Here is a 27375-nt window from a genome sequence, read left to right as displayed (position 1 = left end):
GCTCTGGAAGACCGCGCGGGGAGCCCACCCCTGCCGGGTCCCTGCTTCACTGCTGCGCCCCTGTATGAAGCGAGAAACGCTGGGAGGGCGCAGACCACCTGTACCACCTGATCAGCGGGAGCGACCGCCGATGCGAATTCCTGGGGGCGGCCTGCGTCATCCGCACTGTGCTGCGGGCTAGCTGGGCGAAGAGGAGGCCTCACCGCGTGAGCCCCGAGACGTCCGGTGGCTGTCTAGACCATTCCTGCAGCCGGGTGTGCCGGACAGGCCTGACAGCACCGGGAGAACCGGCGAAAACAGTCACAGTTACCACGTCAACGCACCACACGTTCTGCTGGGGTAACACCCTGATCTCTCACCAGAGGAAGAAGAACTTACTGGTCTATGCCCCATTTCATGCACGGTGCACGGATTTAGCGGCCCTCCATTCCTCATTCTCCCCTGCGGGCGGCTCTGGCAGACTGGAAGTAGTAAGGGCAGCGCGGGGACCTCCCCCACGGAACGACCGCAGAACTGGAGTCGATAAAGCCAGTAAGGCCATAGTCAGCTGCACCCTATCATCAGCACCACTGTGACAGGAGGGAAGGCCCACCAGGACTGAGCACCCTCCGGACGAGGGGCTGCGGCAATGACACCGCCATTCTGCCACACCTCTGAGCCCCCTCCCAAGTTTAGAGGCTACCACCTTTCGGAGAGGCGCCGCCCGACTCGCCGACACGAACCAGTCTTGCCTCAGATGTAAGTGTCGGGTGCGGCGACTTGGTGAACAGCCGCGGACACTGGACCCTGCCTAACAGCCGTCGACCGCGAGGACCTGCGCAAAGGATCTAAGGGTCCCCATCATGGGTCGCCCACAGGCGACGGGGACCACCCATACGGCAGACTCGCAAAAGATGACGCCTCAACCACCAGTGCCGACTGGATCACGGGAGAACCCACCAGAGAGGATTCCATGTCCAGAAAATTGGATCAAGTCCTCGCTGCCATAGAGCACTCATAGAGTGGCGATGGAAAACAAATTCCATACTTTAGCCACCGATCTCAACATTCTCCGGAACGATCACAGGAAGCTCACAGACAAAGTCAAACAGAGTGAGAAAACAGTGCAGGTATTAGAACCACAAGTACAGCAACATCATCACGCCATCAAAGAGTTGCAGTCCCGAATCAAGGCTCTAGAATATAAAACGGATGATTTGGAAGGGCGCTCCCGGAGGAGCAACATCCGAGTCATGAATCTACCAGAAGGGGCAGAAGGGGCCGACCCCATCAAATACATCACGGCCTGGATCACAACTTTTACACCTGGCAAAGATCTGACTCCCTACTTCTCCGTGGAACGAGCGCACCGGGTCCCAGCACGAAGACCCAAACCAGGGCTGCCCCCGCGACCATTCCTGATGAAGCTCCTGCACTTTCAGGACAGAGACACTATCCTTTGAGCAGCCAGGGAACACGGACGACTACAGGTGGAGGACAAGCAGGTAATGCTTTTCCCCGACTGTTCCCGAGCGGTGCAACAACAGAGGGCCACCTTCCAGGCGGTAAAACGCACACTCCGTCAAAAGAACATTCAATACGCCCTCCTGTTCTCGGCCAAACTCAAGGTCATCCACGACGGCACTACGCACTTCTTTACAGACCCGAAGGATGCAGCCGCCTGGGTGGAATAGCATGCACCCCAACGTCCGAACACAGCGGGCACGCAAAATGATCGCCCACCACGCCCGTTAAGGCGACAGGGCTGGAAAGTCACCCTAACACAGCTCAGTGTCAGATCGAGTCCGACTGGGACTGGTTCTCTGGACATCACGCAAATCATAGCAAAGCGCAGGAAGGCGATACAGGCGGGGGCCGCCCTCAAACCCACGGGGGGAGGCTCGGATGTGGATGGGGCCCCCACCTATTCAGCTCTGAGGACGAGGGCAGTGATGCACCTGCCTCCCGGGAGGGTTCCGTGCCGCTCCTGATAGTGACGCCCCAAACAGCAGACACGCTCATGTAGCAGCTATATACAGACCCGGATCGCACAGTGAACATGGCTGAACTCGAGACGACCCGCCATGGATACGCGTCACCACTTGGACGCCAGCCTGCAGTGTGGTGACGGCTGGCAGGACTCACCATAGAGATCACACCGGACTGCATAGATCCCAATCAGTGCCAAAGAACCGGGACATCTGCGATGCCTGAGTGTGCATTTCCAAAGTATAACGGACTCAATAGCGGAGCCGCCAGCCGCCGGAGAGATGCCCAGCCACCACCCCGTAACAACGAACTAAATAACACAAATGACACACAGTTTGGACGTATTGCCCCGAGCAATAGGTCCCCCAAGTTGGGGCTGTTCCCCAGAGTTACGGTTTGTCCCCCCTTATGTTCTTCATTCCTTAGATATCCGGAGGCGGGCGGGAGGGCGAGTGCATGATCACAGCAGACACCCCTATATTGTTGGGACTGGGAAAGGCCGAGGGGGTGGGTCGGACATAAGGAAATTTGCAACCCTGGAAGGATCAAGAACTGCCTAGGTGAAGCATGGCCCCTAAAACACAGAACACAGATGTAAAATTTGTAACCTTGAATGCACACGGCCACTAAGAGGTATTCGGTGTACGCCTACATTAAACGGCAACATGCGCAGGTGGCCCTCCTACAAGAGACACATCTGACTGCACCAGAGGTAGGCCGCCTTCATAGAAAATGGAGGGGAATAGTGTGCACCACAACATACTCGGCCTTCGCCAGAGGCACACTAATATGGATCAGGCCTGGGGTACCATTTAAGGAACAAACCCATTTGATTGACAAAGACGGGCGATATGTCATCATAACCGGCCTCCTACAAGGTCAGTCGATACTCTTGGGTTGTGTGTACGCCCCTAACATAGAACAAGACCACTACTAGGACAAACTGACTGCAGTGCTAGCCCGTTATACTGGAATGCCCTGGCTCCTGAGCGGAGACTACAATTGTGTCTTAGATCTGCATTTAGATAGGTCACACCCTCCTCCTATGCACTCCCCAGCACACAAACAAACAGAACGCTTCCGCACATGGGTAGACCACTGGGCGTTGACGGATGCCTGGCGGGCACAAAACCCATACACCAGATTATACTCCTTCCACTCTATCCCCCATGACCTACGGGTGAGGCTCGACAGATTCCTGTGTTCTGTAGATCTCCTGCCTAAAATACAAGGTGCCGACTATCTGGGGCGGGTAGTATCGGACCACGACGCACACTTCGTGTCCCTTAGATGGAGGCCTCCCCACCCCCGGTCCCCACATGGAAACTTCCCCAGGAATGTCTCACGGATCAGGCCTTTCGACACATACACAGGGAATTTATCCGGGAACACTTTTTACACAACGCAGGCTCAACCTCCTCCAGGGCAATAGAGTGGGACGCATATAAGGTTAGCGCCTGCGGACACTGCATCCAACAGGTAGTAGGGGCGCGCAGAACACTGGAACAGGCACTACACAAAGCAGAGATCACGTTAGCGGACTTGTCCCGGGGTATAGACCAAGGGAGGGCCACCGCAGCACAGCTCTCAGCGGCGATGCTTGCGCACGCAGAAGCATTGCGAGACCTACGTAAATACAACTTCCACGCGTATGCAATGCGGACACACAGGGAAGGCAATAGAGCGGGAGCATTACTGGCATGGGTGATCAAGCAGGACACGACACTGCAACCTATCACTGAGCTGGTGGATGAGACAGGGTGTCTTCAACATTCCCAACTAGACATCTTACGCATATTTCGCACCCACTACGCAGCCGTGTACCGCAACCCAACACCAACGGCACCCTGTGAGTTAACACAATTTCTAGGCACTCTGGTGCTCCCCACAATCTCCCCAGTAGATAGGAAAGACCTAGACAGTGAGATCACACCCTCCGACATAAAGCATGCCATTGGGTCTTTGGCAAGGAAGAAGACACCGGGAATGGACGGGTTCCTGCTGGAATACTACAGTACATTCGCGGCTCAGATAGTACCCCACCTAGCGTCCACATATAAGGAAGCCTTGTCCAGAGGCATACTACCCGCATCATTCCGCGAATCCGTGGTGGTGACCTTTCTGAAACCCCATAGGGACGCCACACTTCCATCCTCGTATAGACCCAACACACTGCTGAACGCCGATTGTAAAATCTTGGGGAAGATCTTGGCCGACCGCTATAGCCAACTTCTGCCCACCCTGGTGCACCCTGATCAATGCGGCTTTGTACTCAGACGTAACACCTTGCATAATCTGTGGCGGCTCTTCCATATTCAAGATAGAGTGCAGGACGGTTTCCCCCACGTAGCATGCCTGATTTTTGATCTTGTGAAAGCGTTCGACACTCTGACATGGCCCCATTTGTTCACGGTCCTCCAGAGCCTTAATATAGGCCCCACTTTGACGGCATACACAAAACTCTTGTATGAGGAACTCCCCTCTAGGGTAAGAGTTGGCAAGCTCATCTCGGCTCCGTTCCCGGTGGAGAGGGGGACAAGGCAGGGGTGTCCACTCTCCCCCATCTCTTTGCGTTGGCGATGGAGCCCCTGGCTATGCGACTGCGACAGGAGGGAATGGCATGGGGCATTCCGCTCGCGGAAACTATGCACTGCGTATCATTATACGTGGATGATCTGCTAATTTACGTCCGGGATGTTACCGTAGACCTCACCTCGATATGGACGACCCTACAAGAATTCGGGGACACCTCTGGTCTCAGAGTCAACTGAGAAAAATCGACGATCTACCGCCTTAGACCCCACCTGGCACCACCAGATATCAGGAGGGGCACCCAGACCCTAAAATGGACCGAAGCGGCCCCCAGGTACCTGGGAGTGCGGCTCTTCCATTCCCCGACATATCTCTATGAGGGCAACCACCGCAAAGTGCTGGCGAGCCTACGATCGGCGGTGGGCTTCTGGACCACTCTACCCATGGCCCCCATCGGCCGGGTGGCCATAGCAAAAATGGTAATGGTGCCCAGACTGCTTTATCACTTTGCCAACCTCCCCGCAATCCCACCCCGGTCTTTCTTCTGCGAACTCGATACCCTGCTCACAAAGCTGATCTGGGGGAATGGCCAGCACAGAGTAGCACTGCGCACCTTATACTTACCCACCACCAGCGGAGGCCTGGGAGCCCCGTCCTTCTAATTGTATTTCCTCGCGGCACAGCTCCAGTGGCTGTCCCACTGAACGGCGGAGAGATGCATCGGGGAAATGACCACAGAAGCTGGCATGCTACCGCTACCTGCCATCAGGAGAATGCTCTTACCCGGCACCAAACCAACACGCACACACCCGTTGCTTGTCTCCATAGCTCGCAAATGCATGATGCAAATCGATAGAATGTCGAAAGAACGACCACTCTACTCCCCATTGCTACCCTTAGTGGTTCTCCCTCGGGGGAAAAAATATGATACCGTTGGAGCCCTACGGACCTGGACTGATCACGAGGTGACGGAAGTGGAAGCGCTGTTCCATGAAGGGCAACTAAAAACCTACGAGCAACTAGTCGGCTGGTACGACCTCCCGCCGGGGCAATTTTTAACGCATAGGCAACTCCTAGTAGCGCTCGCCAGCTCTGGGACCTGCGAGACGGAGAACCTCCAACACACCCGGTGCCCCACACGATACTCCAAATGGGAGCAGGTAGACACCTAGTAACATGGCACTACAAAGCCATCAGAGAACTCGCTAACGTCCCCCCTAGACAACCTGAGGCAATCATGGAAAGACGAAGTGGGTAGGGTATTTCATGACAGGGAGTGGACACGCGCGCTGGAATATTCTAATAATCGACTGCATCGCAAAGGGTCCTCCATGCAAGTACGGGGGAGACACCTCCACCTGCCTCCACCATCACCTAGCCCAAGGGACAAGCCACAGTGTGCCACGACATCCCACACTAAGCTAACTTATCAGCAATTCATAAGCAGTGATATGTAATCCCTTCTGGTGGAACGGAACCCAAATGTTGAAGATGAATTACGTTTGTAGAAATATGTAATCACTTTGTGTGCACCAACTGATCTATGATGAATATGTTGCCCCACATGGGGATTTGAAATGTAAAACCCTAATAAAAAGATTTCAACAAAAAAATTTGCTTTCACAATAAATGTTTTCACTTAATAATTCTAATAATTCAAAGTCATTATTTAAAGGAACAAGGTTGAGCGCAGAAGACAAAAAAAGGGTTTAGGGAGTGGTAGTGATGGGTAGCAAAAGGTGCAAGTCAAAGTAATAGGGAACATCACAATTCAATGTTTTAAATACACTGGTAGAGAAGACCAGTACAAGAGAACCTGTCCGCAAAGTAACATTAATTTACATGTAATCTGTAAAATTTTAATGTGCACACAATGCATGTTCAAGGGAAATCACGTATAGAGCAGGTACAGGTCTAGTGAAAGGCATCGACGTTTCGACTCGGCTGATGCAGGGAGGGGAACTTGAGCCTCAGCTGCAAGTCTTCATCAGGACGGGGGATGGCAACCAACGGGTTAAAAGGCTAATTTAGATGTGGAACTAGGTGTGTGTTACAAAACGTAAGGTCAAAAATGAATGAAGACACTGACCTACCCCTGGTGCCAGGCCTGGATACTCAGGTAAGCAAAGCAGTAAACTTGCGAAGAAGGCCAATGGCCAAGTTGTGCCAAGGCACAGAGTTTCAAGGTGTGTAGTCACTTTAACACCATATACTGGGTACATCCATAAATGATGGGTGTGAAGTAAATCACTGTCCTGTGGAACATATAAAGTGTATCATATATGCAGTGAAAATACAGTGCTGGAACATAAACCACATGTGCTAAGCAGCGTGAGTCCTGGCTGATAGAGTTAACTAAGAAGGGTGATCCGTCTCAGCCCAGTGAGAGGCGCTAGGAAGCAGAGTCAAAGGGGAGCTAGGACTCGAGTGGTGAAGCCTATACAGAATGTGGTGTTAGCTGCATGGCACGTTAATGGCTACACGAGGAACGCAGTGCAATGCTGACTGGTTCGGTACCTAATTCCATTGGATAGTTAAAAAAGACAAGCGCCTGTAAATGCCCAAGGATCACATAGCATGGTATGGGGAAGTGCCTAGCTCAGGAAGCCTATTGCCACAAGGAACCGTGGTCAGGTAACAAGCCTACCTTGTTCAGAAGCAAAAGTCGTGGAGTCCATGATGCTCCTACCGATCGTCAGCAATGACTGGGAGAACGCCCACACCGGTAGATAAACCGGTACGGGCAACGTGCATGACGTGCACGTCGGAAGGGCGCTCATGTACCATCGAGTCCAGAGGCTACGATCGGCTTCGGGTGTCCGCGAGACACCAAGGGGATACCAGTGTAGACGCACCCCTTCTTACATCGCGCATGTAGTGTGATGTTGGTTGTCAATCAGGCAATGCATTGAATTAGGCAGAATCGCATAATTGGGATAAGTTTGCATCAGTTAAAATAACATCATATAAGCAAAAAGAGTACATATATGCTGTGCAGTGCGATAATACCCATCTTCTGTCACTGATCATTTACAGTACAAGAACATAATTGCCAAAAGTGAGGTCATTGTGTGCTGTACAAGTAAAAACAAATTTTCTTTTTTTTTTTTTATTTAAAATATTTTATTGAACAAAAGCAGGGTAAATGATCAGTTGCCAGTCATGAAATACAAAAATTGACATAGAAGGCATACATTACAGCGGTGCATTACAAGTGCGAGTTCGGGGAGGACCAATCCTGGTCATCGCCATTTCAGTTGTAGGGGAACTACAAAGTTCCAGGACACCCCCTGACCTTGTATACAGTTTTTTCAGACAACATACATGTATCCATTGCAGCGACCCATCTGATCAAGAGCGGTTTATTTGGCGAGCCCCATTGCATTGCTATTTCACGTTTTAATAAGAGAAAGCCCAGGGCCACCCATTGTCGTTCCAGCGCAGTGAGATCTGTGGGGTCCCACACATTAAGGAGTCCGCTTTTGGGAGACAGACAGGTTTTCCTAGTGCATCAGACATCTTACGAGTCGCTCGCTCCCACAGGTCTTGGATCATCGGGCAGTCCCAGATAGTGTGGTAGAAAGTGCCAACACGCCCACAGTTACGGAGACAGAGATCGGTTGCGCGCCTACCAATTTTAGCTAGGAGAGGAGGAGACATGTATGTTCTGTATAATATCTTTAATTGTATAAGCCTAAATCTGTGATTGATAGTCGACTCTCGCGGGGACATCAGTGCCGCCTGCCATTCAGCATCCTTCATGGCCCCAATGTCGCCCTGCCATTTGTCTCTCAGGAGTTGGAAGGTGTTAGGCATGTTATTGCATAGCTTGCGGTAGGTATAGGATATCGCCTTGGCCTGAAGGGGTTCTGATAATAGTCTATCCTCAAGAGGTGAGGATTGTGGAAGAGAAGAGAGATCAGAGACATTAGTGAGTTTGACATGTTTAATTTGGAGGTAGCAGAAGGCCTCAGAATGGGCTAAATCATATTTCTTCTGGAGCTCTACGAATGTCACCAGTTTGCCTTTATGAATCATGTCTCCCAGGGTAGAGATGCCGATCATGTCCAATTTGTCAATGCCCTGATAATGGCAGAGGGAGCCTAGTGTATGTGAGGCCCAGAGCGGAGTGGATAATGTGAGTGTGTCAGACCAGCCGAGGCGCTTATTCGCTCGGTGCCAGATTGCTAGCGTTTGGGACATCGGGCCTATATAGCGAGTGCGGGAAGGCTTACCATATAAGGCACCAAGGTAGCCCTCATGGCCCGTCTGATATCGTTCAAGGTGGAAAGCAGGGTTTGTTGGTGGACCATATAGCCAAATGTTGGTGGCAGTCAATTGAGATGCCCAATAATAAAGTCGAATATTTGGCAAGGCAATACCACCATCGTACCACCCCTGCGTAAGCGAGAGAAGAGCAATACGGGGAGAGCCGCCGTCCCATAGGAGGAGGCGGAGGTCTCCCTCCAGTGCATTAAAATAGGAGTTGGCAATGAGAAATGGGCAATTCTGCAAGGCATACAAAAAGCGAGGAAGTGCAAGCATTTTAAAAAGGGCTGCTCTGCCTGGGAGAGACAGAGGCAGCGATCTCCAATGTGATATGTCGTTATGGAGTCTTTGTAGCGGGCCCTTTAGGTTACGGTCATAGAAGATTTTGGGGTCTGGGGTGACAAAGATGCCGAGGTACTTGAATCCATCCTGGGCCACATCAATCGAATATCCCCTCGAGAGAGGAGGGAGTGGGCTGTGTAGCCCGTACAGCACTGATTTGGACCAATTGATGGAGAAGCCCGAGTATTTGCCAAAATTGGTGATGACGTGCAGTAGACTATTAATAGAGGATTTGGGGGAAGAGATGTAGACGAGAATGTCATCTGCGTATAGTGAGATCATGTCAATTGTATCGTCATTCCACCGGAGGCCTCGGATAGAGTTATCCGTTCTAACCCAATGGGCCAAAGGCTCTAGGGTGAGCGCGAACAATAATGGGGATAGGGGACATCCCTGCCTAGTTCCCCAGTGTAGAGGAAATCGTCTGGATGTGTGACCGTTGACATAAACTTGACCACAGAGATCAGTATAGAGCAAACAGAACCATTGAATAAATTTTGGACCGAAGCCATAACGGAGTAAGACCTCGAAAAGGTAAGACCATTCTATGGAGTCGAAGGCGAGCGTGACGTCGAGGAAAAGGATAGCTGCGTCTTCTTAGAGATATGGTATTCTACTCATAACGTTGTGAACCCTACGGAGATTAAGCGCCGTGTTACGGCCTGGGAGGAATCCCGGCTGATCCTCGTACATTAAGGAGGGGAGGACTGTCATGAGTCTGGTGGCGAGGAGTTTTGCCAGAATTTTCACCTCAGAGTTAATGAGGGAAATCGGCCTATAAGAGGCACAATCAGTAGCTGGTTTATTAGGTTTGTGAATTGCAACTATTGATGCCAACCGTTGGTCTAGCGGCAGGCATCCGTTATCGCGGCTCTCCTCGAACATTGCCTTCAGGTGTGGGAGAATCTCACCCACCATGCCCTTCAGAAATTCAATGGGGACACCTTTGGGGCCCATAGCTTTACCTGACTTTATGGCGAACAATGCATTGCCAATCTCCTCCGTTGTGAGGTCTGCCTCTAATTCCTTCGCGTCAGTCTCAGAAAGAGTGGGTAAGCGCATTTCATTTAAGAGTAGTCTAGACACCTTGGCATTATAGTGCGCGCTGGCTGTGTATACTCCCTCTAGAGGAGCAGCAAAGACCTCTGCTATTTCCCCGGGGTCTGTGATAGGAGAATTGCCTGGTCCGGACAATTCCGGGATCCATCTGGAGCCTTGCTCGCGTTTTTCGAGCCATGCCAGCATTTTACCTGCTCTATCACCCAGTTCATACACTCGGTGGCGAGTCTTTAAAAGTTTGGCCTGCGCTTTCTCCAAGGCTAGTGCTTCATATTCTAGTTGTTTCGTTCGGAGACGGGTTGCTGTCTCTTCTGAGGGGTTTGCGGTGTGGGTCAACTCCAGGTGGACTAGGTCCACCTCGGCCTGGATTAGGTCCTCACTTTGTTTGTGTATATAGCCAGTTTTGAGAGCGAACGCCTTTCCTTTGAGTACAGCCTTATAGGCCTCCCAGATGGTTATAGCCGACTTCACGGACCCGACATTTTCTGTGAAGTAATATTCCGTGTGTTCTAGCAGGCAGTCTTTTTTTTTTGTGTTACAATTTTTTATTGACATTTTGAGAAAATTACATCATAAGTACAATAAAGTTAATAATAACTTACAATTTGAATATGAATAAATATACGAAATATATGGAAAAGAAAAGAAAAAAAAGGCATATATGACAATTACTAAGCACCAATAAATAACACAACTATAAAGATAAATAGCAAGGTATACAGTTGAATTAATATGGTGTGAGAGACGTTAAATATTTAAATAATGCAAGCAACATATATAAGAATTATAAAAGTCTTAAAGAATGAATCCTATGTTAACTCAATAGATATATAAATTGAGTATATAAATTAAGCATTATATATACCTACAAATATAGAAAATAGTACCATAACAAATCTCCTCAGTCCTTGGAGTAATTCATCTGGAAAGTCGAAAATTGTAAAATATATCAAGAAAAATGTATTGAATAGAATATAGAAAAATAGTTGATATAAGAACTAACAAAGCGTATCAATAGAAGTTATATGAAGAGAAATGAAATGTTAATAAAATATATTATGAATAAAAGAGAATTAGAAAAGATAGAATAATAAAATAATAATACAACACAACTACAAGTTAATATAATAATAGGAAAGCATGAAAATCAGAGGTGAAAGGAGGGAAGGAAAAGAGAAAGAGGGGTATATTGTCAAATATCAGATCAAGGGGTATTGGTATCCACTCCTGGAATGTTATCATCAATATCCATGCCACTATTCAGGTTCAGGAAAGGTGACCAAACACGAAGAAATACGTCAGTTTGATTTTGAAGATTATAAATTATTCTCTCATGAGAAGCTGTTTGGAACATAGTTGTCAACCATTCTTCTTGCGAAGGAGGAGATGGAGATTTCCAATGGCGTAAAATACATATTTTTGCTGTGGCCATTGCTGTGTGAAAAAGACGACATTGAGGTTTGTTGAGTTTTGGAGATAACTGAAGTCATGAAGAATAATAACAGCAGGAGTGAAAGGAAGGTGTAAAGGCATTGTAGAAGATAAGATTTTTCCCACATATGCCCAGAAAGGTTGAATCAACGGACAATCACATATAATGTGTGTTGAGTCACAGTTAGTGTTATCACATCTCCAGCAATTGGCATGGGAAATTAAACCAGCTTTCTTTAATCTTGCAGGAGACCAATGTCAATCATGAAGAATCTTAAATAGGCAAAATTTAAGTCGAGCCTCACGGGTTCCTTTATCTAGATTCTCCATTATTATCTCCCATGCATCAGTTGTGTAAGAAATTGAAAGTCGTGACTGCCATTTAAATTGTAGTGTCTGTGTTAGAGGTTGAGAAAAAAGATGTGATGTAAAAACTCTGTATAAACCAGATATCACTCCTTTATGCTTACCCCAAGTATTTAGGTAGGATACTATCTGTGAATTTAACAGCACCGGTGAATGTGGACCTAATTGTTTTTCCAAACATTGCTTGAGCTGATTATATTGTAGGGATTGGTGCGATGGAAGACCGAATTCTTCTTGTATTTGTGTGAATGTTTTAAAGTCACTATTATAGAAAATTTGATCTAATGTTTGAATACCTGCTGCTTCCCATACTGGCCATGATAATACCTTCTTATTAATACGAATACCTGAATTATTCCATATGGGTGCCTTTTCATGAATATGGGAGTTTAAAGCTAATAAACGGTGTGCTCTTTGCCACGATTTGGACATAGCCGATAAGATTGGGTTTGTGGGTTTTTGACGTGCAATTTTAGTGCCATAAAGTGCAGAAATATCAGAACCCGAAGAAAGAAGATGGTGTTCTAAATGGACCCATTGCGGAACATCAGAGACTCCCGGTAACACATATGATAATTGAGAAATCTGCAATGCTAGGTTATAATGTTCAATGGATGGAAGACTCATACCTCCGGAAGAATGGTGAGCCTTTAATTTCGTCACAGCCAAACGAGGTTTCATTGAGCCCCAAAATAAAAGTTTTTATTTTGGAATCTATGAGTCTCAAAGTGGACAAGGGAATATGAAGAGGGAGCATACCTAAGGTATATAGAAAACGAGGAAGTGTAACCATTTTAACAGCTTGAACTCTACCCCACATGGATAGATTCAAAATTTTCCACTTGTCAAAGTCACGTTGCATTTGAACAATTAGTGGGTTTAGGTTATCTGTAATCATACCTTCCATACCCTTATTCACTAAAATACCCAAATATTTAAGACGTGAGGGTTGCCAATGAAAGGGGAAGTTGTGTATAGCCGCTTTAGTGGTTCCATCAGAAATAGGTAAAGCTTCACTCTTATCCCAATTTATTTTATAACCCGAGAATGAAGAAAAAGTGTCTATAATTTGAAGCAAAGATGGCAATGAGTTAGGGAGGTCTCTTAAGGTGAGTAAAATGTCATCTGCGTATAGATAAAGTTTTGATTCACTTATAGGGAGGGATATGCCTGTAACTGCTTCTGATTGATGAATCGTGGCTGCTAAAGGCTCCATTGCTAAAAGAAAAAGAAGTGGGGATAGAGGACATCCCTGACGTGTTCCTCTTTGGATCGGAAATGATTCTGATATGAAACCTCCACAATTAACTTGTGCGGAAGGATTATCATATAATAGTCGTACTTTCTGAATAAACTGGTTTGCAAGTCCGAAACGCTCGAGCACTTTAAAAAGATAGTCCCATTCTATGCGGTCAAATGCCTTTTCAGCATCTAGTGATAAAGCTAATGCGTCTTGAGGGAGATTTTTAGCATAACATAGGGTATGTGCCAATGTACGTAAGTGATTCCTGGAGGAACGTCCTGGAACTAATCCTACTTGAGTTGAGTGAATTAAGGAAGGTGATACCTTTTTAAGACGAGAAGCCAAAATGCTAGCAAATATTTTAATATCGCAATTCAGGAGTGAAATGGGACGATAACTGGTACAAAGCAAAGGGTCCTTTCCAGGTTTAGGGAGTACTGCAATTATTGCCTTGTTAGAAAGAGGATTTAAGGAGGTATCTCGCTCTGCTTCTTGAAAAGCAGCATAAAGGGAATCAATTATATTATGTCCAGCCCAACAATAGAATTCAGCCGGAAACGCATCTTCCCCAGGAGCTTTATGGTATGGCAATTTTAATATCGCTTGCGCAATTTCTTCCCTGCTAATTTCTCCCTCAAGAAAAGGAAATCATTGGAAAGGTATGGAAGATCTACTTTTGAAAGAAAGTCGTTTAGTCTATCTGTGTTTAGTTGTGTGTCTGGTCTGTAGAGGGACGAATAAAAGGAAGCAAACTCATTCACTATGTCCTGTGGTCTTGTAAGAATTGGACCTTGAGATGATTTAATAGCTGGGATAGCCATGGCTGCTTCTCTTTGCCTTAGTTGTGCCGCTAATAATCTACCTGCCTTTTCACCTTGTTCATAATGTCTTGTTTTCATTTTTTTGAAGGGCAAATTCCGCCTTAGATGTGTAAAGCTCATTTAGCGCCATTCGAGCTTGCTCTAGAGATTTACGATTTTGCAGTGTTGGTGCTATGGTATAGTGACGGGTATAAGACTGAATGTTCAGTTCTAATTCTTGTTGACGTGCAGCATTTCGTTTGTTGGCTAATGCTGCCTCGCGCATCAATTGACCTCTGATAGCAGCTTGAGCCGCAGCCCATATCACTTTACTTGAGGTTACCGAGCCCTGATTCATAGAAATATAGTCTTGAAAAAATGTTTCTAATTGGTGTTTACCCTCTGGAGACTTGTGTTGTTGTATGTTCATGCGCCAGGGTTTACGCCCTGGTCTGGGCATGCCTACTTCAATGGCTAAGAGGACCGGGGAATGGTCAGATAATGCTGCTTCCAAAATACAAGATTCTTGAATGGATTGAACTAATCTTTGCGATACTAAAAAATAATCCAAACGAGAGAGGGTACCATGTGTTGGAGATGAAAATGTGTACTCAGTATCTGACGGATGTGAAAGACGCCAGTGATCAATTAATCCAGTATAAGATAAGATGTCGTCCATTAGTGCCCTGTCAGCATTATTATTTTTATCTAAGGGTCCTGTTCTATCTAATATTGGTTCCCTTACAATGTTCCAGTCGCCGCCTATGAGATATTGTGATGCACCTATCTCAACTAACAAACGATTTAAATGAAGAAAAAATGCTTTTTTTGATCCAGTTGGAGCATAAACAGAGCCAACACAAATGTAGGTATCTCCAAGACGTAACTTGGCTAATACATAACGTCCTTCAGGATCTGTCCATGTTTTTGATAGCAGGCAGTCTTTTATGTTGGGGATTTTTAGAAGCCAAGGGGTTATTATTATGGGACCGCGGGATCTTTGGCGATGGTATGTAAATTCTACAAGAAGTGGGGAGTGGTCTGAGATTCCCCTGGGGAGCCCCTTAGGGTGGCGGAAAAGCTCTATATCAGTTGTGGGGGAGAAAAGGTCCTCTATGCGAGAGCTAATATTATGGGCATTAGAGTAATGTGTGAAGTAAGAAGTAGTCGGGTGAAACGAACGCCATATATCTTCGAGTCCCATCGCCTGTGTAAAATCTAGGAGATCAGAGCCCTGCCTGTGTGACGTACGCTGGGAGTGTCGATCAAGGGCGTCGTTCATTGTAATATTGAAGTCACCCCCAATAAGCAGGGGTCCGTGTGGGAGATCTAGTATGAGTCGCTGCAGGGTCTGCAATGCGTCTATTCCCAAGGTTGGGGGAATGTAAACTGAGATAACATTTAACGGTTTTCCCTCCCAGATGGCCTCTATCACAGCAAAGCGACCAAGTGGGTCAGCCCATGTCTTTGTACACGTTAGTGCAACATTTTTACGAACCAGGATACTGGTCCCTCTGGAACCGGAGGTAAATCCTGCGTGTACGAGCAATTTGTAACCCCCCCGGTGCAGTGCTTGACATGTGTTACCCATCAAGTGTGTTTCCTGGAGGAGAACCAGATCTGGAGCGTGACGTTTGAGATATTGCATGACTATCCCTCTTTTTACTCTATTGCCCAGGCCATTGACATTCCATGTCATGAGGGAGAGAGACTTAGTCAGGGTGGTGTCATGGCGGCTTAAAGAACGGAAGATATTCACGGAGTATAGGCCCTTGAGTCTCAGAGTGTTTCCCAGAGCCGATAGCGGACCTGAACCGGTCGATGGTGGAGTCTAGGGGAGACCAGGTATGCTCTAATGATGAGTATGGAATGCCTTGCGGGGGCACGTAACGCTGTGTAGTAAGCTCCATGTCCAAAAAAACTCTGCAGCGTGTAAACAAAAACAAAAACAATACCAGAATCATAGCAAACTTCCCAACTACCCACATCCCACCCATACCCTCCCCCCTTCCTGCCCCCCTGCCCGCGGACTTGAAACTATCCACTCCCCAACTAGGCAGAGTGCCTGTCGCCCTTCCGAACATTGATGGGGTGTGTGGAGAGCCATGTGTGCCCTTGCTTAAAGTTGACAGGAGCGTATTGCCTAGTGCATCTAAAAACAAATTACATCATCAGTAACATTCACATAGTACAGAAATTAGTGAAACAATCTGGATGATCCACAGTGTCCGTACCAGAAAAAGGATATGTGGAGTCAAGGGGTGGGCACCAACCAGTGGACCCCAGGCCGGTCCAGAACAGGAGGTCTAATCAGTACCAGATCGGGCACTGGATAGCGCCCTGGAGTAACAGCGGAAAAGGAAAGGGTAGGTGCAGAAATCCCGCCTAAAGTCTACAAGAGGAAGGAGTCTAATGTAACTTAAGTCAGCGATGGCAGCGATAACATTTACATAACAGAACAATGCAAAAAGAACTGTACGGACCTCAGCATCGAGTCCACAAAGGAAAGTGCATGAAGAACAAGGGTAGGTACACATTAGTCAATATACGGCCAGACCAAGGTAAGTGAGCTTTGCGTTATTCCATTCCCCAACTAGGCAGAGTGCCTGTTGCCCTCCCAAACATTGGCGGGGTGTGCGGAGAGCCAAAAGTTGCCCCCGCTGCAAATGTACAGGGTTGACTAGCCTAGTGCATCGTAGAACAATTTACATCAGCAATAACATTCACATCATACAGAAAAACATTGAAATGAGCAGAACGCTCAATATTATCCGGACCAGAAAAAAGGATATACGTAGATCAGGATAAGCATCAGTCAATAAACTTAGTCCTATCAGAAGAGAAAGGTCTCAATATCCCAGGGTTGGGTCCTGGGCGGGGACCTGGAGTAGCAGCTGGAAGGAACGAGCCACCGAAAAGGTCACGCCCAGGAAGTCAAGATGAAGTAGTCCAGTGCAGCTACAGTCGATGTGGACAGCCACAATATTAATACAGTGTCACATTAGTACAACGAATGAGTGGATCCTAACACAAAAGCCAGCAGAGAAATCGCATGAAAAGCAGGAATGAATAACAGGCATCCAAAACATAGACGGTCTGAGGCAAAAACACTCCAAGTGAAGTGGCAGGTCCTGAAGCATACGAGAGTGCTCTCGGGATGACCTATGGAATGAGTCCAGATGAACGAAAGCTTCACTGATCCCCCTGAGCAGTGTCTGTGAACAGATCCTGGCTTTCAGGTAACGCTTCTGGGTCAGAGTGATCCGCCGATCTCCTGTGACGATTTTCAGTGGCCGCAGGCTGACGCCACCCCTCGAGCCAATCCCACACCTCAGCAGGGGATTCGAAGAACCAAGTCTTGCCCTCCGACTCAATACGCAGTTTCGTGGGAAACAACATGGAATATTTGATGGACTGAGCTCGGGGGCGCCCTTTTTACCTCCAGAAAACTGCGCCGACGGGCCTGAACCTTCATCGTGAAATCAGGGAAGATCGTGATCTGTGCATTGTCTAGTCGCAGTGGCGGTCCCGCTCGCGCCGTCTGGAGGATGACATCCCGGTCACGGAAGTTAAACACACGGGAAATGAAAGGGCGGGGGAGAGCGCCCGGCTTCGGCCTGCCCCCGGGGACCCTGTGCGCCCGTTCTATGGAGAAATAGTTTGAAAGCTGCTTTGGCTGGAGATGTTGCAAGATTAAGTTCTCCGCAAAAAGATCGGCTGCTGGCTCCTCCAGGCGCTCCGGGACACCTAGGATGCGGAGGTTGTTGCGCCTCGCGCGCCCTTCATAGTCATCAAGGAGCACCCCCATTTGCAGCTGTTGCTTTTGGAGTTGAGCCACTTGTTGCTGAAGAGTGGAGGTATCATCAACTGAGGTTTTGATTTCCATATCTTTTACTTTAGTGTCCATTTTGCGAAGATCTGCACGTAGCAGCGTCACTTCAATGTCCACAATGTTCATCAATTCTTCTGGAAGGTCAGACTAAAATATTACTTCACGAAGATTCCTTTCAATCCCACATTCACAAGCACCGGCCTTAGACCTCCCTCAACCTTCAATCCCCCCTCACATATGAAGTCCCATAAAATCATGGCTTTCGAACAAATAGTAATGAGGGATGTGATGCAACATTGAATCAAAAAGAATATGTTAGCTTCAATACCTCTAAGAACGAACGGTCTGCTCTGATCTCTCTCTAAAATAACACTGAGATTGTTATAAAACCAGCAGACAAGGGGGGTGCTATAGTAGTCCAGAACAACACGAACTATAGACATGAAATCTTGACACAACTTGGAGTAATTGATAATTATAGCATACTCACATCAGACCCCAGCTCTGTTGTTTCCCAATTCATTAAAGATGCCACTAGTATTGGCTTGAACGAAGGCTTTCTGAGCAAACACGAGCATGAATACCTGAACAACAAACAACCCTGCATGCCAACAATATTTACTTTACCCAAAATACATAAGCGGATGGATAAACCCCCCGGCAGACCCATCATATCAGGATGTGGCTCTCTGATAAAACCATTGTGCAAATTAATTGACTTCTTTGCTAAATCAATTGCCATTGAGACCACCACCTACATTAGGTACACTATGAAAGCCATAAACGTAGTCGATAACCACGCATTCGACCCCAGTAAAGAAATACTGGTTACCATGGATATCTCCTCGTTATATACGAGCATCCCCCAGGAGGCAGCCTTGGATGTCATTAGGGAGGTATTGAAGAAAAGACCCAGACCCACCAGGGTCCCCAATGAATTCATTCTTATACTGTTAGACATTGCCATGAGCAAAAATGTCTTTATGTCCAAGACAGATACTACTACCAGACCAAAGGCGTGGCCATGGGGGCAAGTTTTGCCCCAAATCTGGCAATCATTTTCATGGACGCTTACGAACATCGATATGTCCTTAACACCCATAACCCATACAGGAATAGCATCGTCCTATGGTGCAGATGCATCGATGATGTGCTTATGATTTGGCAGGGGACGGAAACACAACTCATTGACTTTCACTGCTGGCTCAATGCACAATCCACCGACATCCAATTCTCTTTGGACCACAGCACCAATGAAATTCACTTCCTAGATATCACCATTAGAGTTGAGGAAAAGAAACTCCATACCACACTCTACAGGAAATCGAGTGAAAGAAACACTCTACTTAGATACTCCAGCCACCATCCGTGCAGCCTTAAAGATAATTTGCCCTAAGGTCCATTTTTTAGGGTTAGGCGCAACTACTCCAAAAGAAAAGATTATTTTTCTGAATCATCAGATCAGCTCAACAGACTCAGAGACAGAGGCTATCCAATCAGGCTCCTTACAAAGGCACGTAAGAGAGCATCGTACAACCATAGAGCATTTCTATTAACACCAAAAGAGAGGACTCTCACTAACCAAGAGAGGCTCACTTGCGTCACTACATTTTGCACAAAGAGCAACCAGATCAAGAAAACGATCAACAAACACTGGCACATGGTTGCCGATGATCTCAAGATGCTTGAACCTCCCCTGCATGCATTTCGCAAAGGAAAGAGTCTCCGTAACGCATTGGTCAAATCCCTACTTCCATTCAAGGAATTAAATGCACAGACCCATTTATGGAACATGCCACCCATTAAAGGCCACTATAAATGTGGAAATTGCAAGGCATGCCCTCTGACCAAAGAAACCAAATCCTTCACACACAACGACTATACACAAGCCCTGAAAGAACATACCAATTGTAACACTTCGGGAGTCATATATGCCATTCAATCCCCTTGCGGATTCCTATACATAGGTCAGACCACGCAGAGAGTAAAATGCCACATTTTGCAACATTGCAGCAAAATAAGATGTGCCACACAGGGGGCCCCACTAGTGGAACACTTCATGCAATTTGGGCATACCGCAGAGAATCTTAGATGGGGGTGTTAGAGAAGGTACACACCAATCCAAGAGGAGGCTGCCTCTCCCATAATCTCAACTACAGTGAATGTAAATGGATCCACACTTTCGACACAATACACAAGGGGTTAAATGAATATGAGGAAATCGCTAGACAGGCAGCAAATCTGCTCATTGGGTAATCTCTATGCCTCGTATCCCGTAGCTCTCAAGCACCCGCCCCTACCCTCTCAGGTTGCATGACAGGGGTCTTTTGGAATTGACCTTGGCTCATGTAGTTCCGTACTGTACATAGAATTGGAAATGACCCTTCGCTACATCTGCACCTTGCATTGCCTCCTGTATGTAACTGGTAGTGGCGCGGTTGAACACACATTGGCTAATGTGTTTCCACTTGTACATAGCCTTGTATATATGTAGTAGTTATGTGTTGGGACCTCTCACACTTGGAATCCTCTCATTTTGCATGATAGGGGTCTTTTGGAATTCACATTGGCTAATGTGGTTCCTTATTGTACATACAATTGGGGATGACCGTTTGCTCCATCCGCAAACACACTTGTATTGTGTATGTAACGTAGCATTTTGTTAATAGCACTGTATATATGCAGTATTCAATTGTTGGTATATTCTCACACTTGGAATATATCAGTCGCCAAATGCCCTTTATGATAACAGGGGACACCAAATTGTGCTATGTGTTTGCATGGGTGATTTGTTATTTATATGTTGTTTTACACTCTGTTAAATTGTTGTTACTTGTACAGCAAATGACCTCACTTTTGGCAATTATGTTCTTGTACTGTAAACGATCAGTGACAGAAGATGGGTATTATCGCACTGCACAGCATATATGTACCCTTTTTGCTTATAGGATGTTATCTTAACTGATGCAAACTAATCCCAATTATGCAAATCTGCCTAATTCAGTGCATTGCCTGATTGACAACCAACATCATGCTACATGTGCAATATAAGAAGGGGTGCGTCTACACTGGTATCCCCTTGCTGTCTCGCGCATACCCGAAGCCGATCGGAGCCTCTGGGCTCGATTGTACATGAGCGCCCTTCTGACGTGCACGTCATGTACGTTGCCCGTACCGGTTTATCTACCGGCACGGGCTTTCTCCCAATCATTGCTGACGATCCGAAGGAGCATCATGGACTCCACGGCTTTCTCTTCGGAACAAGGTAGGCTTGTTACCCGGCCATGGTTTCTTGTGGCAATAGGCTTCCTGAGCTAGGCACTTCCCCATACCATGCTATGTGATCCTTGGGCATTTACAGGCGCTTGCCTTTTTTAACTATCCGATGGAATTAGGTACCGAACCAGTCAGCATTGCACTGTGTTCCTCGTGTAGCCATGAACGTGTCATGCAGCTAACACCACATTCTGTATAGGCTTCACCACTCGAGTCCTAGCTCCCCTTTGACTCTGCTCCCTAGCACCTCTCACTGGGCTGAGACGGATCACCCTTCTTAGTTGACTCTATCAGCCAGCACTCACGCTGCTTAGCACATGTGGTTTATGTTCCAGCACTGTATTTTTTACTGTATACATGATACACTTTATATGTTCCACAGGACAGTGATTTACTTCACACCCATCATTTATGGATGGACCCAGTATATGGTGTTAAAGTGACTACACACCTTGACACTCTGTGCCTTGGCACAACTTGGCCATTGGCCTTCGCAAGTTTACTGCTTTCCTGAGTTGCCAGGCCTGGCACCAGGAGTAGGTCAGTGTCTTCATCCATTTTTAACCTTACGTTTTGTACCACACACCGAGTGCCACATCTAAATTAGCCTTTTAACCCGTAGGTTGCCACCTCCCGTCCTGATGAAGACTCGCAGCTGAGGCTCAAGTTCCCCTCTCTGCATCAGCCGAGTCGAAACATCGACGCCTTTCACTAGACCTGTACCTGCTCTATACCGGATTGCCCTTGAACATGCATTGTGTGCACATTAAAAATTTACAGATTACATGTAAATGAATGTTACTTAGGGGACAGGTTCTCTTGTACTGGTCTTCTCTAATAGTGTATTTAAAACATTGAATTGGGATGTTCCTTATTACTTTGCCTTGCACCTTTTACTACCCATCACTACCACTCCCTAAACCCTTTTTTTCCTCTTCTGCGCGTAACCTTGTTCCTTTAAATAATGACTTTGAATTATTGGAATTATTAAGTGAATACATTTATTGTGAAAGCAAATTTTATTGTTTTGGCACTTCTACGTGTATTATTCTCAATACATGTATTCTTGAATTAATATTGAATGCATGATTTAGGTTGTTCATTGGGATATTAAGTATTAGTATTGCAGTAATGTACACAATACAAATTGTTCACATAACTGAATTCAACTCATGACAAAACGGTCACGGATCCCCTCTATATTCCTGCACTAATGGTCCAACCCACTAAATAGCTTTGTGAAATATGTCTCAAACCCGCCACTGTAGCCTGTAGTGCCGTTTTAAACTGCCATCTTGATCTGTCAAATAAACCTTCCTTAATATTACTTATAAATCACCCCTAAAAAAGGCTCTAAAGCTCAGAGGGCAGGGTGAACAGTATTTAAAAAGTAAGATGTGTGTTTAAAGTGTTACATGTCCTGGTAGTAACTGCTGTTAGGCCATTTTGCTCATTTACTATCACTGGGTTAACTTATTTCATTGAAGTGCTAACTTCAGTTTGGACCAGATGGAATAATGCTATTTAAACCTGAATGAATTATAAAATAAAATTATTTTTAATGGTAAAGTCAGAATTTAGGTTACATATCTGAAAATACTTTTAGAAAGTTGCCATTTTCCCACCTAAAGTAACTGCGCCTTTCGGACAGTGTTCTGGGTCACATGACTATGAATGGCTCTCTTGTGGTGTTTTGGGTATTGGTTCCAGACAGTGAGAAAAAATTCTAGGTTTGAGGGGAGACTGTGTTCCTGACTGGATTGTTGGGGAGGGGTCGTGCCCTATTCTGATTAAGCTTCAAAGAGCCCTGCCTGCAAGTACACTTGACACAAGGCCTGTTCTTGCCTTTGTGACCCTGGACATTATAGAGCCACACCAAGAGGAAGAAGTGAATAGTAGCAGTTTTCAGAGTAGGTCACGAAATTCCCCCACACAAAGGCTGGCACCATATATGAAAATAAGACCTTCAGAACTTCTCATCAGAACACTTGCTTGCCTGTAGAAGGTTCAAAAGGAGGGTGTTTGGGCTAGTTTTCCTCAAACCTAGACTCTCTAGATTGACAAGGGTCTGTTGGCTGGTCTCTTTGAGCTACAGCATCACAACAAGCTTCCAAAGGACTCCCAGTAACTGCCTAGCTTACAAAAACCACCTGAACCTATCTGAGACCTGCTGGAGTAAGTCTTAATTCCCAAGAGTTGCCCCAGCAGATCCTGGACTCTTCAGAGTACTCCTTCTGAAGAAAACATGAAGATCTAGACATTTTGGGCTCCTCACAAGTGAGAAGTGACCTCTTCACACCGAACAGCTACCACCCTCAACAACCGCTAGCACAAATCTCCAGCAGGACCTTCTTTTTATGTTAACAGCAACTGCCCTCAATGACCACCAATGCGGGAACAGCACTTCATGACTACAGCAACAGCCCGTGCCAACTGGCATCGAGAAGTTTCAGCCAAGACCGGCTCTTATTGGTATAGAAACAACCGTCTGCGATGCCCGACCTGCTCTAAGTGCCAACATTGGCCTCCTTGCAGCCCACACAAATTGAAGAGCTTTTTTTAAACTTGCAAGGGCATAAAAAAACAATATTCCCTGTAAAAAAGGGGAAACATCCTTAACATCGACTTCCGAACAAAGAGTTCCGGAGTCACACAAGCAAAACAACGACTTGCACGAACAAAGACATAGCCTGAACCTTGCATGTGTGTAGTTCACTCTAAATGGTCTAGTGTTCGTGCAGGGCGGAGTTCAGAGGAGCTTCAGACAGTAACATGTAAGAGGGGTTGTGGGTGGAGGGGGGTGTTCGGGTTAGTTTTAAGGGGGTGGGGATTCAGGTTAGTTTTAAGGGGGTGTGGGGTTTGGGTTAGTTTTAAGTTGGTGGGGGGTTTGTTAATTTTGAGGGGCTTGGAGGGGTTGTGTAAGTTTTAAGGGGGTGGGAGGGTTTGTGTAGGTTTGACGGGGGTGAGAGGGGGTTGAGTTCATTTTTAGGGGCTGGGCGGGGTTTGAGGTAGTTTTTAGGGGGTGGGGAGTTTGAGTTAATTTTTAGGGGTGGGAGAAGTTCAGGTTAGTTTTAAAGGGTGGGGGTTTGGGTTAGATTTTAGGGGCTTGGAAGGGATGTGTTAGTTTCTATGGGCCGGAGGGTTCAGGGTAGTTTTTAGGGGGTGGGGGAATTTGGTGTAGGTTTAAGGGGTAATATTAAGGAGTAGTTTTTAGGGGGTGGAATGAGGTTGAATTGAATGTGATGGTTGATCATGGAGTTCGTGGTTCAGTAAGTCGTGGTAAAATAGTTAGTGGTTTGGCTTTGGTCGTTGTTTAGCCTTAGTGGTTCAGGCACTCGTCATTTTGTAGGTAGCTGTTTAGTCATAGAACGGTAAAAACGGATTGCAGCATCCTACTTAACGGATAACAGAATATTTTAAAGAATGGGGAACAACTATTAGTAAAGTAAGATATGCCACATTCTCATTTAAAAGAACACATACAAAGACTTTTTGCACCCCTTTCACTTTTCTCCTCAATCTCTCAGGCTTCTACTACAATTAATAGGCAAAATGAGGCAGATAAACTGGTGGGACATAAAAAGAAGCATGCAAAGAACTGCATAGCTATGTTCTTCTTTTACTTCTGATGGTCACCATAACTTTTGGGTTAAAAGTAAAAAATATCCTAGTTGTTTTTTACTGATGATCCAATTTACAAAAAAGAAGATTTCAGCTCTATTTGCACTAAGCATGGCAGGGGATGCATGGTTCTATCTATATAAGTAGCCCAACACATATAGGAAAGGAGTCCTAGAAATTTAGGAGCCTGAAGAGAAAATAAAGAACAGTGAAACTATTTGAAGGCAAAGGACTTCTTGAATGAATAGAAAAAAAGATTGAAGAATTTAAAGACTTCATAGTTGATCAGAAAATAAGACTACTAGTTTATTTTCAAGACATGGAACAAATCATTTACAAAGAATCAGATGGCCTCTATAAGAATTCAACGTTTGTTCCACCAAACTCAATATTTGAGAAAATAGTTCTATCGGCAATCAACTTAATGGAGAAAACGTTCAAATATTTTAAACCAAATCTTGCACAATCACAAACAATAGCCCTCTTGGAACTAAAAGAGAAGAAAGATCAATTTAAATCGGCCGACAAGAACGGAGCACTTGTGATACTAAATAAAGATGATTACATTAGCATCGTATTGAGACATGCATCAGGCCTACAATTAAACTTCAGATTGGAAATACACCCTACCAACTCAAGCAAAATATCTATCACACATCAACAAGAGAACAGCATAAGAGAAAAACAGGCCAATAGAATGAGTGGGAATTTCTGCAAAATAAAACACCAAGGAAACCAGTCATGTATCTTCCTCCCAAAATACACAGAGATTCCAATAAGCCTCCTGGCAGGCATGTGTTAGTATGCAAATCAGTTTTAGAACAATTGCTTATGTATGTTGATTTCTTTTTCCATCCATTTCAAAAGACTACACAATCATACCTCCATGTTACAGTAGATTTCATTAAACATATTGAAGGTACCCGGTTTGACAAGGAAATAAATATTGGTTACTTTTGATATAGCCACCCTTTATGTAAATATCCTTCAGGTAAAAGCCCATGAAATCAATCAACTTTACAATGACAAGAGCGATGCTTTCTACCTTCAAACAAACAAATGGAACTGCAATGGGATGCTCCTTCAATCCATAAATGAAAATTCGCTTTATGTTAGGAATATGAACATAGGTTAATTTACCATAACTCCTCCTATTCAAACATAATCACTGCATGGTACAGCTATATTAATGATATTTAATTTATCTGCAATAGCAGTTTCAAAGAGTTGGAACAGTTTACCTAATGTCTCAACAGACCTTTGGATATCACATTTAACATGACATGATTATAATATAATCAATGTTTTGCATCTATCAGTACTAAAGGAGGATGGATCCCTAATGATTACACTATACACAAAGCAACAGATGAGAACAGTTTATAGTAGTTCAACAGCTTTCACCCTAGAAGACAGTTTACCTAACAAGCAAGGAGGAGGCATTGCCATCATCCAAAAGGAACCCCTCTGATGCACTACTACTGAAGACGACACCACACCAATCATGGAACACTCCAACTTCCAAATCCAAACTAATGGAAAGATAACCTACAGCCACGGGTCCCCACCCCGGCTTCTACAATGTCTTCTCCGAATGCATCTCCCCCCTAGCAATTAACTCCTAGCACTGCATCTTCCTTTACGACCTCAACTTCCACTTCGATGACACAAATGACTCCTACTCCACCAACCTCCTAGAAAGCATGAGCATCATCAGCCTAAAGCAACTGGTCACTAGCTGTTAGGACACATATTGGAGCCCCGCAGCAGATTGCGGTAGAAACCCGATCACGGAACCGCAAGTCGCAGAACCACCCCCGCCCAGAACTACAATTCCCAGAGGGCTTAGCAATGTGAATACGCGCGGAGGGCGTCACCATAAAACCAATCAGGAAGCCAGCAGACGGCGTCGGATATTCTGAATTCGAGACGCAATATCACCTCGCCGAGGCTTCAAGGAAGGTGAGCTCTGTATTTCGGTTGAGAGTTGTGGAAGCCTAGGACGCTATTACCGGATAGCGTCAAGACACAAACGGGACCCTGTTAAGGGTGTTTGTAAATCCGTCCGCCCTGTTGAACTTTGCCAGTCCCCGCTTGAGGGATATCGAGCGCTTGGGACCCCGTCCCCTCCTTGAACATTGCCGTCCCCGCTCAAGGGTTATCGAGCGCTTGGGACTCCGTCCCCTCATTGAACTTAGCCAGTCCCCGCTCGAGGGTTATCAAGCGCTTTGGACTCCTTATCCCTTGCGAACCCTGCCAGTCCCCGCTCGAGGGTTATCGAGCGTTTGGGACCCCTTATCCCTTGTGAATCCTGCCAGTCCCCGCTCAAGGGTTTTCGAGCGAGAGGAATCAGGAACATTCACATAAGGCCGTATCAAGTCGATCAGTTCTTTGTTTGCCCTCCGTTGGAGAGTGTCGGGACCGACACGACTGCGGAGGACGACTTGAAGAGCACTAACCATCTTGCTCTTAGATCGAGTGGCATTGTCGGCCACTGCTTAGCACGGTGTCCTCTGTTGGTGGATGCTAGGAACGGCATTCGTGCAGAGGACGGTTGGACCAACTACCGTAATCGTGTTGTCTACTGTTTTCATCTGGTAGTACAGTGCAGTAATAAAGAGTTGGTTTACATACCA

General features: G+C 46.1%; 1 protein-coding gene across 10 annotated transcripts in view; it reads right to left on the bottom strand.

Annotated features, from left to right (window-relative positions):
* Positions 1-27375, bottom strand: part of LOC144754917 (protransforming growth factor alpha-like) — a 1071904-nt gene that overhangs the window by 163185 nt on the left and 881344 nt on the right. Inside the window, exon 10 of one of the 10 annotated variants that reach the window (XM_078643266.1) lies at positions 11499-11604. The exons of the other annotated variants lie outside the window; for them this stretch is intronic. The gene's annotated coding sequence lies outside the window, so the exon portion shown is untranslated. Of the gene's footprint in view, positions 1-11498; positions 11605-27375 lie in introns of those variants that run through there. 10 annotated transcript variants of the gene reach the window in all.

The sequence above is a fragment of the Lissotriton helveticus genome, chromosome 5_1 (assembly GCF_964261635.1).
Source record: "Lissotriton helveticus chromosome 5_1, aLisHel1.1, whole genome shotgun sequence".
Taxonomy (NCBI): domain Eukaryota; kingdom Metazoa; phylum Chordata; class Amphibia; order Caudata; family Salamandridae; genus Lissotriton; species Lissotriton helveticus.
This window is presented reverse-complemented; position numbering and strand designations above follow the sequence as displayed.